Here is a 13,155-nt window from a genome sequence, read left to right as displayed (position 1 = left end):
GTAGCCACTGCCATGTTTATTGTTGTTCTAGATAATGGATGCTAACACACTACACAGTGGAAGATTTGTAGTCCCTAAACACACAGTCCTCTTTCTCCCATCCACCCTTTGGTCCTGCTGAGATCTCTACATGCTTACCCTTCTCTCTTCCTCATGAACTCCTTTCCATTTTTAAAACCTTAGCTCCTCTAGGAAACTCCCTCTGTTTGGCCCATGCTCCTTTTCTGAGCAGCACACCTTGGGTATACTCCAGAGGTACCCACCACCTTGAATTATAGCTATGTCTTTGCACAGCCGTCTTCTTTGCTAGGTGTGAGCTTCTTGGGTGTGATAAACAGTGACTCACAACCGAAAGTTCAGAGCAAAGTTCAAGGTAAGTCCCGCACACAATAGTCACTCAAATGTTTGTTCAGTAAATATTGAATAAATATGAAGATCTGTCCTTAGTCTGAGATGATGCAATATTTGTAACCATTGAATCAGATGATAATATCCGAAGCTGATCTGTTATATAATGTTAACAAAAATGATCAGGGTTCTTTGCATTTATCCAATGTATATTGAATGCAATTATTTTAAAGCCCCGATGAATATTTTTATTGAAATGTATTAACTCTGCAGAGTAGGTTGGAGGTATAGGACTGCATAACGGCTAAGTTGAGCAAGATTTTCATTTCCAGAGTCTCCAGTTACCTCTTCTGATCCAGGCAGAGAATAGAAAATCAGATGAAGCTTCATTTATACTTAAGTGTGACAGTGAGTTTAGAGTTTGTATTTGTTATGGACTGCTACTCAGAGGATTGGTTCTGATTGGGTGCTGCTGATGTCAGTCTCAGACTCAATTCTTGCCTCTAATTTGGGGTAGAAGAATGACAACTATGGAGATCTAGGGAAATCATTATCCTAGTAGATAGCTTCTCTCTCCTTAGAGAGCAGTGCCCGCGTTCCTGGTGGGACAAGTGACCCTAGTTTACCTAAACTATTTTGGAGAAAACAAACAGGTTGGTATATTCTAATTTCCTCTCTGTTCAGGAATGACCGTGATATTTAAGTCATGAATATTTAATCAAAGTGTATTGACCACACATTGTTTGAAAATATAGTTGAGTACTTTGAACAAATGAACATAATTACATAGACTAGCACTATATAGATGATAATGTGAAATTCACTGCTACTGATTTTACTTAATAGTATTTAACTATTAAGGAATATAGTTAGGGAATAAATTTAGTTTATTTCAATCTAACTGAGGGCTTGTCTTAGTTAACTTAGTGCTCAGCAGGGTGCATACCGAAAATGGCAAGAGAAAACTGATAGTAAACCATAAGTGTGTATTGGCCATGTATGTACCTAAAGCAGCATTAGAAAAATGTCCTACTGCTTTTTCATTAGTCATTCGTTTTTTTTTTTTAAGCTGTTATAAATATCAGTGGCTGAATATAGAAAGAGGAAACGGATATTGATAAGTAAGAAATGCTCTTGATTCTTGAGAAACAAATGTTTGCTTCTTTCTCTCTCATATTTCTAGAGCCACCTGCTCATTGAGGTCTTTATAGGAAGGGTCTCATGTGAGAGAACATTTTATGTTCAAAATTCAGCGTGGTTCTTTTAATTTACTGTTTCCCATTGAGTCCTACAGAGGACACGGTAATGAATTAAGTGGACAGTATTTTAAAAATGTGTTCCCCTCACCTTTTATCTAAGCAAACAGGTTTTGGCTACTTTTGTGCTCTGACTCGCTTCCTATCCTCTCCCAAATTTATACCTGAGTACTGATAGTCTCTTTGCTTTTTGTTGTCTTTCTAACATAAGATAACTTTGAAATAATCAACAATCTATTTTCATCTGAAATGATTTGCTTAAGGCATTTGAAGACACAATTATTAGAATAAACCTCCTTAACACAGTTATGGAGAGAATTATGGAGAGATTCTGGGTCTAAAGATCATGTTTGAGTCTTGACTTGACCACTCTTGTGATCAATTCTGTGATCTTGGGAAAGTGACTTTCTTCTCTGGACCTCAGGTTTCTCATCCATGAAATTGGATGATAATACCTCACAGTGATTATAAGGACTAAATGAGATAATGTCACAAAATCAGAACTACTTGTAAATTTTAATTATAAAGTTTTTAGATTTTTTTCTACTAAAGTGTAGGACAGTGTCTCATTTTTTTTTATCCTCAGTACTTACCAATAAGTAAGTATACAGTAGGCCCACAGAAATGTTTGTTGAAGGTGTCACAGGTGCTTGGTCCATGTCAAGGCTTCCTTACCCACCTGGGAACTCTCCTGGGACCAACACTGAACTTATTTGGATGTTTCTCACCAATTCTGACACTGTGTCTGGTGTACATCAGTTAGTTGTCTCTCAAGGAAGGAAGGAAGTTGTCTCTAGAAGAAAGAAGTGGTGGCCATGCTGGTAGCGTCCTCTGCTTCTGAAGAAAGCAAAGTAATCTACTGCATCATACGTATTTGGCCATTTTTTTTGTAACTACATCAGGGAAAAGAAGATCTTTAAACTCTAGTGACACAGGAATCTAGACAAATAATTGTAGTGAAAGAATCATGTGTAAAGCTGGGAATAATAAATAATCCCAGTGAGATCACAGATGTCCTGGCATACGTACTTCAATAAAATTTATAAAATGGTTTCCAGAATAAAAGCATATCATCTAATGACAGTAATTAGAATCTATAATAAAACCAAACAAAGAACTGGGAGAGATCACTTATGGTGGCTAAATGTACTGGGTACATTTGCCCAGCTATGTCTTCTACAGCTTCATAAAAGACCTATGAGCCAGGGTCATAGCACATGAGAACACCATGCTGTTGACCCTGTGCAGCTCATCTAATCACTTTTGTTTCTATGTTGGCATAAAGTCCAGGCTGATGGCCTACAGATGTGGATTCTAATTCTGATTCTGCCACTAATTTATAAAATGAAGAAAAGCAAGTCAATTGACTCCTGTGTGCCTAAATTTCCTAAACTCTATAATAAGTATCACAGGTATGTTTGCTCTAGGTATAGAGCTGTGAGGGTGGCTGTGAGGACTAAATGAGGGAATGTAAAAGAGTACTGGAAAATAAACATTAAAAACTCTTTATCTAGACATTTTGCAATCGCTCTGGATATAGCAGTTGGCACTTCCAAGCCCATATAATGTCTTTCATCATCTTCAATGAAGACACTCCAACTGCCATGACTTCAACTTCTGTTGAAGCTATATTTTCTCTCCTGATAACTATGTTGTTTCAGTGTTACGATACTAATGAAAATCACCTCCTTAGCTGATGGTTCACCTTTGTGAAAATTGGAGCTTTGGCTATTGAAAACTATGGTGATAATGTTTAATTTTTTTTAGTGACTTTATTTAAAGTTTTTATCTCCTGGCAAAAAGGGTCTGTCTTGGAGTGCTGGGTGGCTCAGTTGATTAAGCGTCAGTGGCTCAGGTCATGATCCCCAGGTCCTAGGATCCAGACCCACATCGGGCTTCCTGCTCAGCAGACAGTCTGCCTCTCCCCTCTCCTCATGCTCTCTCTCTCTCTCTCTCAATCTCTCAAATAAATACATAAAATCTTAAAAAAAAAAGAGTGTCCGTCTGTTCATTATTTTATTTACTAGCATAGGGCATGGCATATGACCTGTGTCTAGTCAATATTTATAAAATAAATGGATGAAGAAACTCCCTATTTTTGAGAGATTTTTCCAAATAAAAATTTTAAGCACCCTACCAGTTTCTTTGAAAAATTAATGGCTAACTGAAGAAGAAGAAATACTTGAATGCCTCTGATCTGTCATCAGATAAATACTCAAATCATCAGGTTAAGAACATATGGATGAACTGCTAATTTGATGGATGCTGTCTGAGTTCAGGCACATGTTGGACAAGCCAAGAAGATCTGCAGCTGAAACTCGGTGAGGTCAAAAGGTACAATGGCTTATAGGTGGAATTGTTTGGGGGCCATATGAGCTCAGAAAAGTTACTATTTCCCTCTCTCTTTCTCTTTCTCTCTCATTTTCTTACTAGTGAATGACATCTTCACAAAGATTTAAGAAATGTAGTTGTACATTAAATGGAGATTTTTGAAGTATAGGTCTTCATTTATTGAACAAACATTCAAGGTCCTCTTATTTATCATAAATTGACTTATATATTCAAAGTCCAAGATGTTGAAGAAAGACTTTGTGGATCTTATTGTAAACTGCCAAAGCAGATAAATAAACAGGCGAGTGCAACATTTGTGATAAAGACCATCGGAACACATTACTAGGGTTACTTTATAAAGATTTGGGCTGGAAGACAGGGTCACAATAGGCTTTCAAAAAAAAATTAAAATAAAAATAAAATAAAGGCTTTCTAGAGGAAATACTGTCTAAACAGAAACTAGAAAAAAAAGACTGCCAGGTGGCATGAAAGGTGCATGAACAGTAAGGCTGGTCCGTGGAGGAGGGAGAGATGACTGGGGCAAGAAATATCCCTGGAGGTCATCTGGGATAGGCCACACTGGACCTTGACAGCAATGTTAGAGTTTAGACGTCATGATAAGACCAATGGTGAGCTCCTGTGGGAACGTAAGCAGGGGTGGGGGGGGCGTGATGAGATAGAGTTAGTTCTTTAAAGGTTCTTCTGGCCCACAGTATGGATAATGGATCAGAAGGGAAGACTAAAGAGAAGCTGTTGTAGTCACCCAGGAAGAGAAGATGGTGGTTGGAATTGGGGTGCTGGGAACTTTGAGGGAGAGAAGCTGAGGAATCTGAGAAATTTCAGGGAGTAGAATGTAAGAGTTATCACACATCCAGCCAAGGATCGTAGCTGTGGATCCGCAAGTAGCATGTGAGGGCCCCTGGGACTAGGGCTTATGAGACCATGCACACTTGTGACAAGCAAGCTGTATGATCTTGGAGGAGAGAGCCAGTGGAGGTCAACTTCATGGGCATGCGGCCTGTGCAGTCACATAGAGCCCTGCACTTAGGTCACTCTGCTTGGTTTAAAGCTCTATTGTTGTCATTTTGAAATTCTTAAAGGTTATTGGACAAAGGCCCTCCCCCACCCCTCTGCATTTTCATTTTGCATTGGGTCCCACAGTTTATATAGCAGGTCTGGATACTACCACTAGTTGACGTGGGAGGTGCTCATAAACGTCAGCTGGATGAAGGAATTCTTCTATCTGTGGTAAACATCCTCAGTCAGCTTTGGAGTCACGAGGCAAGCAGGAAGCAGCGGGCTCTGCAAGACAGGCAGCTCCAAGCAGCAGCAAGGTCTCTCATGTTCTGCTGCGTGAGGGTCGAGAAGGACTGGGAAGGGTGTCCTTGCCCCCCAGCTGAGCCAGTGCTCCCTAGGGGTTTGTAGGTGGGGCCTGCCTATCCAGTGAGCTGATTCAGCTTTTATAGGTTGTCTTTTCCGTTACTTCTAGACACCAGTCTTTATTTACTTACTTATTAAATTTTTTTTTCTTTTTTTTAAGTAATCCCTATATCCAACATGGGGCTTGAACTCACAACTGTGAGATCGAGAGTTGCACGTCCCATGGACTGAGCCAGCCAGGTGCCCCTACACCAGTCTTTATTTAATACTTGTGTAGATTATCTAGCAATGCTATCTTTTCCCTATTCTATTGACTTCTGGTTACTCGGACAGTCTCTGAATCGTTGATTTTTTTTGTCTTCTTTTCCACTCCAAATATCATTTTGCTGTGTTCACTCGTCATGCTGGGTATTTTTAGCCCGAGTGTACTTACTGCTTCAATTACTGACAGCAAATTATATACCGTACATCCTGTAAGTCTGCTGTCACGTTTAGGTATTAAAAGATTATTTTAAAGCAAAACTTAATAGCCCTTTCTTCATGGTAACTCTCAGAGTTGTCTCTTCTATGTGCCTTCTTGCAAACGCCTCAGTTATAATCTTCACTAACATAGGTCCTTCAGAAGAATCTTACTCCTTCCAGGCACTTTCTCCTTCAAGCTTTGCTGAAAGAGTAGTCATTGGTTGAACAGGGTGTCTTAGTCTGTTTGATCTGCTATCACAGAAATATCGTAGATTGGATGGCTTATAAGCCAGAGACATTTCTTTCTCACAGTTCCGGAGGCTGAGAAGCCAAGATCAAGGCTCTGGCCGATACCGCGTGTGGTGAGGACTCACTTTCCGGTTCCAATTCTCACTGTGTCCTCACATGATGGAAGGGGATGAGGAAGCTCTCTGAAGGCTCTCTTATAAGGGCAATCAAGGGGCACCTGGGTGGTTTGGTCAGTTAAATGTCTGACTCTTGATTCAGCTCAGGTCATGATCTCAGGGGTCTTCAGATCAAGCCCTGTATAGGGATCCGAGCTCAGTGGGGTGTCTGCTTGAGATTCTCTCCCCCTTCTCACTCTTTCTCAAAGAAATGGACAAATCTTTAAAAAATATGTATGTAGGGGCACCAATCCCATTGACAAGGCTTTGCCCTCAGCACCAAATCAGCCCCCAAAGGGCCCCTCTTCTCATACCATCACAGTAGGAGTTAGGATTTCAACATATGAATTTGGAGGGGACACAGACATTCATCCATTGCACGTGGCAACCTAAAAAGCCAAATAATGCCTTTGCTACATTCTTAGGACCTGTGAGACGGGGCACAGAGTGGAACCAACAAACAGGAATTTAGGATTCCTAAGTCCTAAACCAACAGTGGACTTAGGAATCACTGAAACTTGGTTTGAATTCTAGTTCTGCCAGAGTGAGCTGTGTGATTCTGGGCAAGTTATTTAACCTCTTTGATCCTCTGTGTCTTCATCTGCAGAAGAGGGCTAATGATAGTATCTTGAAGGGTCACTGAGAAGAGAAATTAGGTTAAGGGACAGAAAATGCCCAGTATACAGTGTATAAGAACTCAATAATGGCAACCACTCTGTAAATATATTCTGCATTTTCTTCTCAAAATTTCTAGAACTCAAGGAAGGTGTAAAATATTCTCATTATGTAAAGCATAAGAGAAATGTATTAACTTTTATCTGTCTACCTATTTATCTTTTGCATACAGTTTAATTTCCAAAATTTACTTGCAGTATTTCCTCTCCTTTCTTAAGGTAGAAGGACTACACTTCACCTTTTTAATTTGAGAATTTTCAAATCTACATTAAAGTCAAGATAGTACAATAAACACTGATGCACTCTTTTCCTAGGTTCACCAACTGTTCATATTCATCAATTGTTAATAATTATTGACAATATCAATTGTATACATCCACTTTTTTGCTGAACCATCTGAGAATAAATTAAAGACATCATAACCCTTCACCCTTAAGTACTCCAGCATGCACCTTTCAGGCATAAGAACATTTTCCTACACAATCACGCTACATCACATTTAAGAAATTTGATCGTAAAAAACCTTCCTGGGGGCACCTGGGTGGCTCAGTTGGTTGAGCTTCTGACTCTTGGTTTTGACTCAGGTCATGATCTCAAGGTTGTGAAACTGATCCCTGGGTGGAGCTCTGTGCTCAGCAGGGAGTCAGCCTGGGATTCTCCCCCCGCCCCACCCCTGCCTCCTCTCTTCCTTGTGCAAGCTCTCTCTCTCTCTCAAATAAATAAATAAATAAATAAATCTTTTTGTTAAAAAAACCATCTTTCCTCTAGGACAGATCTTCCATTACATTTATTCATTCCCATCCCTCCAGCAAAGGCAAATCATAAGGATTTTTGTTGGTCCCGGGGTTGTTTTGAATTCAAGCTAGAGGTTCTCTGGGAGTCAGGGCAACTTGGTTTCTGGAAGCGTGACTACTTCACAGTCATTGTAACAGAACAAACTAGCAGAAGAGAAAGACAATTCTTAACATGTTCAAGCTCACCTCTCTAGCTCTTCTACAAGAAGGCCGCACTTCATCCAGACTGATTTGCTCCTTCTTTGGCATCTCTTTACATACCTGGCCTGCTCACCTGTACCCCTCTTTTCCATTTCCACTCTAAAGCCTTTCTCTCCCCACCTGTGGGAAATCTGCCACAGCCTCAGGTTTTACCATGTCTCTGGACTTCCCTGAAGATGTCAGGTCACTGCTCCGTCAGCCTTCTCTGAATTACTGTGTCCCCCCTGTATGAGTCCATTTACTGAGCATTTTCTTACGTTGTCGTTCAAATTATTTTAGATGATTTGTAGGAAACAGGACTTAGACTCTGTATGGACAAGGTTTTTGAGAGATTAATAAGTGCTTGACAGATATGTATTGGTTGATGATTTTATGTATGGTTGTGTGTCTTTTTTTATTTATTTTTTGAAGATTTTTATTTATTTATCTGAGAGAGAATGAGTGGGCAAGGGGCAGAGGGAGATGCAGGCTCTGTGAGTGCAGAGCCTGACATGGGGCTCCATCTCAGGACTCCAGGATTATGCCCTGAGCTGAAGCAGACAAATAACTGACCCAGCCACCCAGGCAGCCCTGTAGTTGTGTGTCTTTGATTAGCAACGACATTGTGCTGACTCAGTGCCTTTTACTCAATGACATCCAGCATTTGTCAACAACAAAAAAATAAGTTTTTACAACTAACGCACTTACTGTCAATTGCATTCAGGTGCTTCGTATTATTGGCTTGTCTTGTCAAAGGTACAGATCCAGCGTTTGAGTCCATCAGTAGCGGCATCTTCATTGGGGCACAGGTTTCAAAGCCAGCTGGATGCCAGGTGCCATGACATCATTCAGACTGCTATGTGGCCAGAATGATTCAGATGGTTAAGTAATTGAAATAACTGGATTGTCTCATGGTTTGCTTTGTTATTTCAACTGTATTATTGTTTGATTTGAGAAACAATACACTCCTCAACGGCTTTACTTCTGGAATCTATATTGTTTAAATTATGAATTGATCTTTTAATTGGTTCAACTGGACTTTATTGTGTCAACAGACACGGGAAGTTTCCTAAAATTGTGACTCTTCCACTCAGAGATGGCTGTTTAACTCCAGTACATTTCTTAAAATTTCTAGTAAGGCTTGTTTCCTGTTTTAGGATCATTTTCTATTTTTTTGCATTTTTTTTTTTCTAAAATGCCAACTAAACTTTCAATCTCCCCAAACAGCAAGATTTGTTTAGTCATAAAGTGACTCCATTTTGATGACATGATTTTGGTTAGAATTACAGCCGGAGGGGTTCTCTTTAACTCATTTTCAAAGGTGCTCTTGAAGGGCCTTTGCTATTATCCTCCAAGTTCGGATGCGCTTTTGATTGTTGTATTTCCGGAAATCACAAATAAATTATTCCCTGGGGTCAAGTGTGCTTTTCTTAGCAGTTTTCAGGGAATCACGTCCTGCTCTCCATATCCCTGTGCTGCGGCAGGTGGACGTTTGAGTCACCAGGGTGACCACCTTGAAGCAAGCGTCTCCGAGCTGTAGACCTTAACCTGCTCTTGCTTTCTGTAGTGAGGAAGTCGGCTATGTTTTGAACACATGGACTTGATGGTTAAACAGATCAATCACATCTCGGCTTTTTCGACACTCCCACCTAAATTTACATTCCACTGAATTTAGTAGAAATGAAGCAAAACAAATACTATGGGTTTCAAGCCGTCAGGTTAGTTACCTTGACCTAAGTGACAGTCACAGTAAGTAGTTTGAAATGTTCATGGTCCAACCAGTTTGAGGACACCTCTCTATAGCACTTCATTCATTATAGGTTCAGAAAGGTCAATTAATGTGACTCAGTCTATTCTAATGCGATGCTTTCTCATCATTTGCCATTGTTTACATTTATCTCTTTTAAACTATGCTTCGATGCTATCTCCACAGTTTATTTTAATATTTGATAATGTATAGAACAGTGTTTTAGAATTGACACAATTCTTTGGTAAATGTCAAGCTTGTTTCCTCCTGAATCCCTGTCCCGTGCGAATTCATTTTCACAGTGATGTTGATGCCAGGGAGTGATAAGGATCTACTTACAGACCTCTTTGGGGACTTTAGCTTTCAGGAAATAGGAAAGCTGTTCCTGTAACACATACCTTAAATACATAAATTATGGTGAGCAGTTTAAATTATGTGAGTGGGTTAGCTTTTAAAAATTCCTTGAAATGCTTTGATATTGAACTTGGAGTCAAATAGGACATATTGGGTGGAGAGAAAATGGGATACAGTGAGGTTGTAAATCATCAAGATCTACTGAATTAATATATTTTAATACAAGTCATAATAACAGAAGAATGGTGATATTTTATATTCTTTGACGATTATTTGAAAATTATCTGTTTCTTCTTTGCCTGCCTTCCTTTACCTTTTCTGGTCTTTTCCAAGTCACTTATGTGAAAAGTCACTTATTTCTTAGAATAACCTCCCGTATAAGTTTTTAGCTAAGGATTGAAACATGGGCATTTTTATCATGCCAAGATTATTTCCTTTCTTCTCTCTTTTTGCCTGCCTATGTCAAATGTCTGGGAAGACAGTTTTTTCCTTGACCAGATCCTGAAGAATGTTTGCTTGTTTGTTATTAAAACATAAACATTTCCCGTAGCACGATTCTTTGTATTTGTCTTAATTTTTTTTGTTATAGTTTCATAGAAAAACAAATTTAAGGGAACTAAAATCTTTCTTGTCTCTTATCAAGCGGAATCATCTTAAATTCTAATTTCAGTTTTTACAACACATTCCTGTTTTCCGAGTGACCTGTGGATTGCTCTTCTTTCCATACATTTTCACATCCATGTCAATAAGTTCAGGTTTTTCTTGCCCATTTGACCAAAGTCTATCCTTATTGTCTTCTTCATCTCCTTCTCCTCATTATCTTAACCACTTTTTATCAAGATCTCATTCTAGACAGGGTTTTAGGACCTATCTATATGGCTTATACTAGATTTACAACAACTTACAAGCTTCCCAGATAGGAAACTGAAGCTAAGATAGAGTGGTAGACCAAATAACGCCCCCCTCCCCAAAACATCCACACTAATCTCCAGAACACAAAACATGTTTTACTTTATATGGTAAAAGGGATTTTGCAGCTGTAACTAAGGTTTGGACCTTGAGAGGGGGGAGATTTTTGAAGGGTTATCTGGGTGAGTCCAATCTAATCACATGAAATCCTTAGATACAGAAAACCTTTCTTGGTGAGGTTAGAGAGAAATGTGATGAAGAGGAAAGTTGCTGGCTTTGGAATCAAAGAAGAGACTACAAGGAGGAAAAAAATCAGGCAATCCTAGAAGCTAGAAAATAAAAGGGAAACAGATTCTTATTTAGAGCTTCTAGAAAGAACACAGCCCTGTCAACAATTTAATTTTAGCCTGAGTCTCACCAGCGACCAGAGCTGTTAGATAATAGATTTGTACCGTTTAAGCTAGTAAGTTTGTGGTAACTTGTTACAGCGGCAGTGGAAAACTGGTAGAGAGAGAGAGGTTAAGTGACTGTTTATGGTCACACAACATTTTAAGAGTTGGAGCCAAGATGTCATGGCTGATTGATCTACTTTGCCTTCCTCCATGCCATGCTGCTTTCTTAGTAGCCAAGAGAGAGAACTAATATTTCTTTCAGCATGCAGAGCTAAGTACATTTTCTTTATTTATTTTTCTGTCCAGCCTCTGGGCTGTTAATTCATCATTGGTCTTGAATATCTAGCACGGTGCACACTTCTTAATAGAACCCAGTTTAGGAAAGATAGAAGAGAAATACCCATAATCGGTGTGACTGTGCTATAGTACTCCACCAACAACGGGGTTGAGAAAGCAAGAGTTGAACATTGAGAAACATACATAGAACCAATATCCGTCAAGTGATATTTGCCAAGAATAAAAAAAAAAAAAGGCCTTGAGTTCAACATTGTTACAGGAAAAGGCACATTGCATTCCAGAATGCACTGGAGGTTAAATTACAAGTTAAGTGAGTATCTAGTTTGTGTGACAAAGGCTGTTGCTGAATCTCCTACCCACACACCCAGCTCATTATTTCACTGTCTCCCTATTGTTCTATTTACTCAGGAAAAACAAAGAAGGTGATTTGTAAATATTGACTAAACAAAGGACACTTTAGAAAAGATTCCAAGAACTCCCTGTGCTTTCATTACCATGACACTGGAGTTACCTTCTAAAGAGGGGAGGGTCGTAGCTGACAGTGGTCCAGCTGCTCCCACAGCTTGAGAGACTGCCTTGCTGCAGGGACACAAGGGGCCACAAAGCAGGTAACAGTGCAGCAGGAGTGGGCTGGGGCACGTGGTTAGAGGGTTGAAATCATTGCAAAACCTCTTGTTTTGCACAAATACTTATGGAATACAGTCTCCGCTTTTCCACAGTGGGAATTCCTGGGTATTAGGTCTGAAGTCTGAATAAGTAAAGGATGAGTAAATACATAAACATCAAACAGCTTTTCTTTTGTAAGAAACAAGGTTATTAACTACTATAACAGAACACTAATGGTAACCATGAATTACCTCTTCATTTACAAGGTGTTTTTTTTGTTTGTTTGTTTGTTTGTTTGTGTGGGGTTTTTTGTTTTGTTTTGTTTTGTTTTTTAGGTAGACTCCACGCTCAATGCAGGGCTTGAATTCATGATCTGAGCTGAGATGAAGAGTCAGACACTCAACAGACTTGAGCTATCCAGGGGAGCCTTAGTAGTATTTTAAAAACAGTGTCTGTTCTCTATTTGTGATTCTTAAACAAAGGCTGATTCTGAATTTGGGGGAATGGCCTATTGACTTCAAGATTCAGTTTTTCTGAAATTATTCCATGATCACTTTGGGTGGGTATTGCCATCTTCCTCGGCCCTGCCCATGAGAACCGAGGTGGTTTCCTCCAGACCCAAAGGCATCCTCCTACCAACACAAAGCTAAAAGCACAACAGTATTAGAAAAAGTCAACTATCTTTAAAAAAAATTCTCATCCCAATATTCATTAGATGAAGCCTGTCCTTGGCCCTCTTTGCTAGCTGCTCACTTTTCTGATGTACTGGTGCAAGAAACAGGATGCCACCTAAGACATTGGCTCTGCCGTTCTAATTTTACCCCCATGTTCCAAGTGAGAGTGGAGATTACAGTTTCCTCTTGGTTGTGAAAACTTCTGTAGACCCTGTAGAAGAAGTTTCTATCTGAGACTGATCCAAGGACTCTTTAAGATGGGAAGTCTTGGGCCATTTGGAATTTGACATTTTACAACTGGAGTAGAGAGAAAATAAAAGCAACAGAGAAGTAAATATCTGGTCTC

Source organism: Canis lupus, chromosome 12 (assembly GCF_003254725.2).
Source record: "Canis lupus dingo isolate Sandy chromosome 12, ASM325472v2, whole genome shotgun sequence".
Lineage (NCBI taxonomy): Eukaryota > Metazoa > Chordata > Mammalia > Carnivora > Canidae > Canis > Canis lupus.
This window is presented reverse-complemented; position numbering follows the sequence as displayed.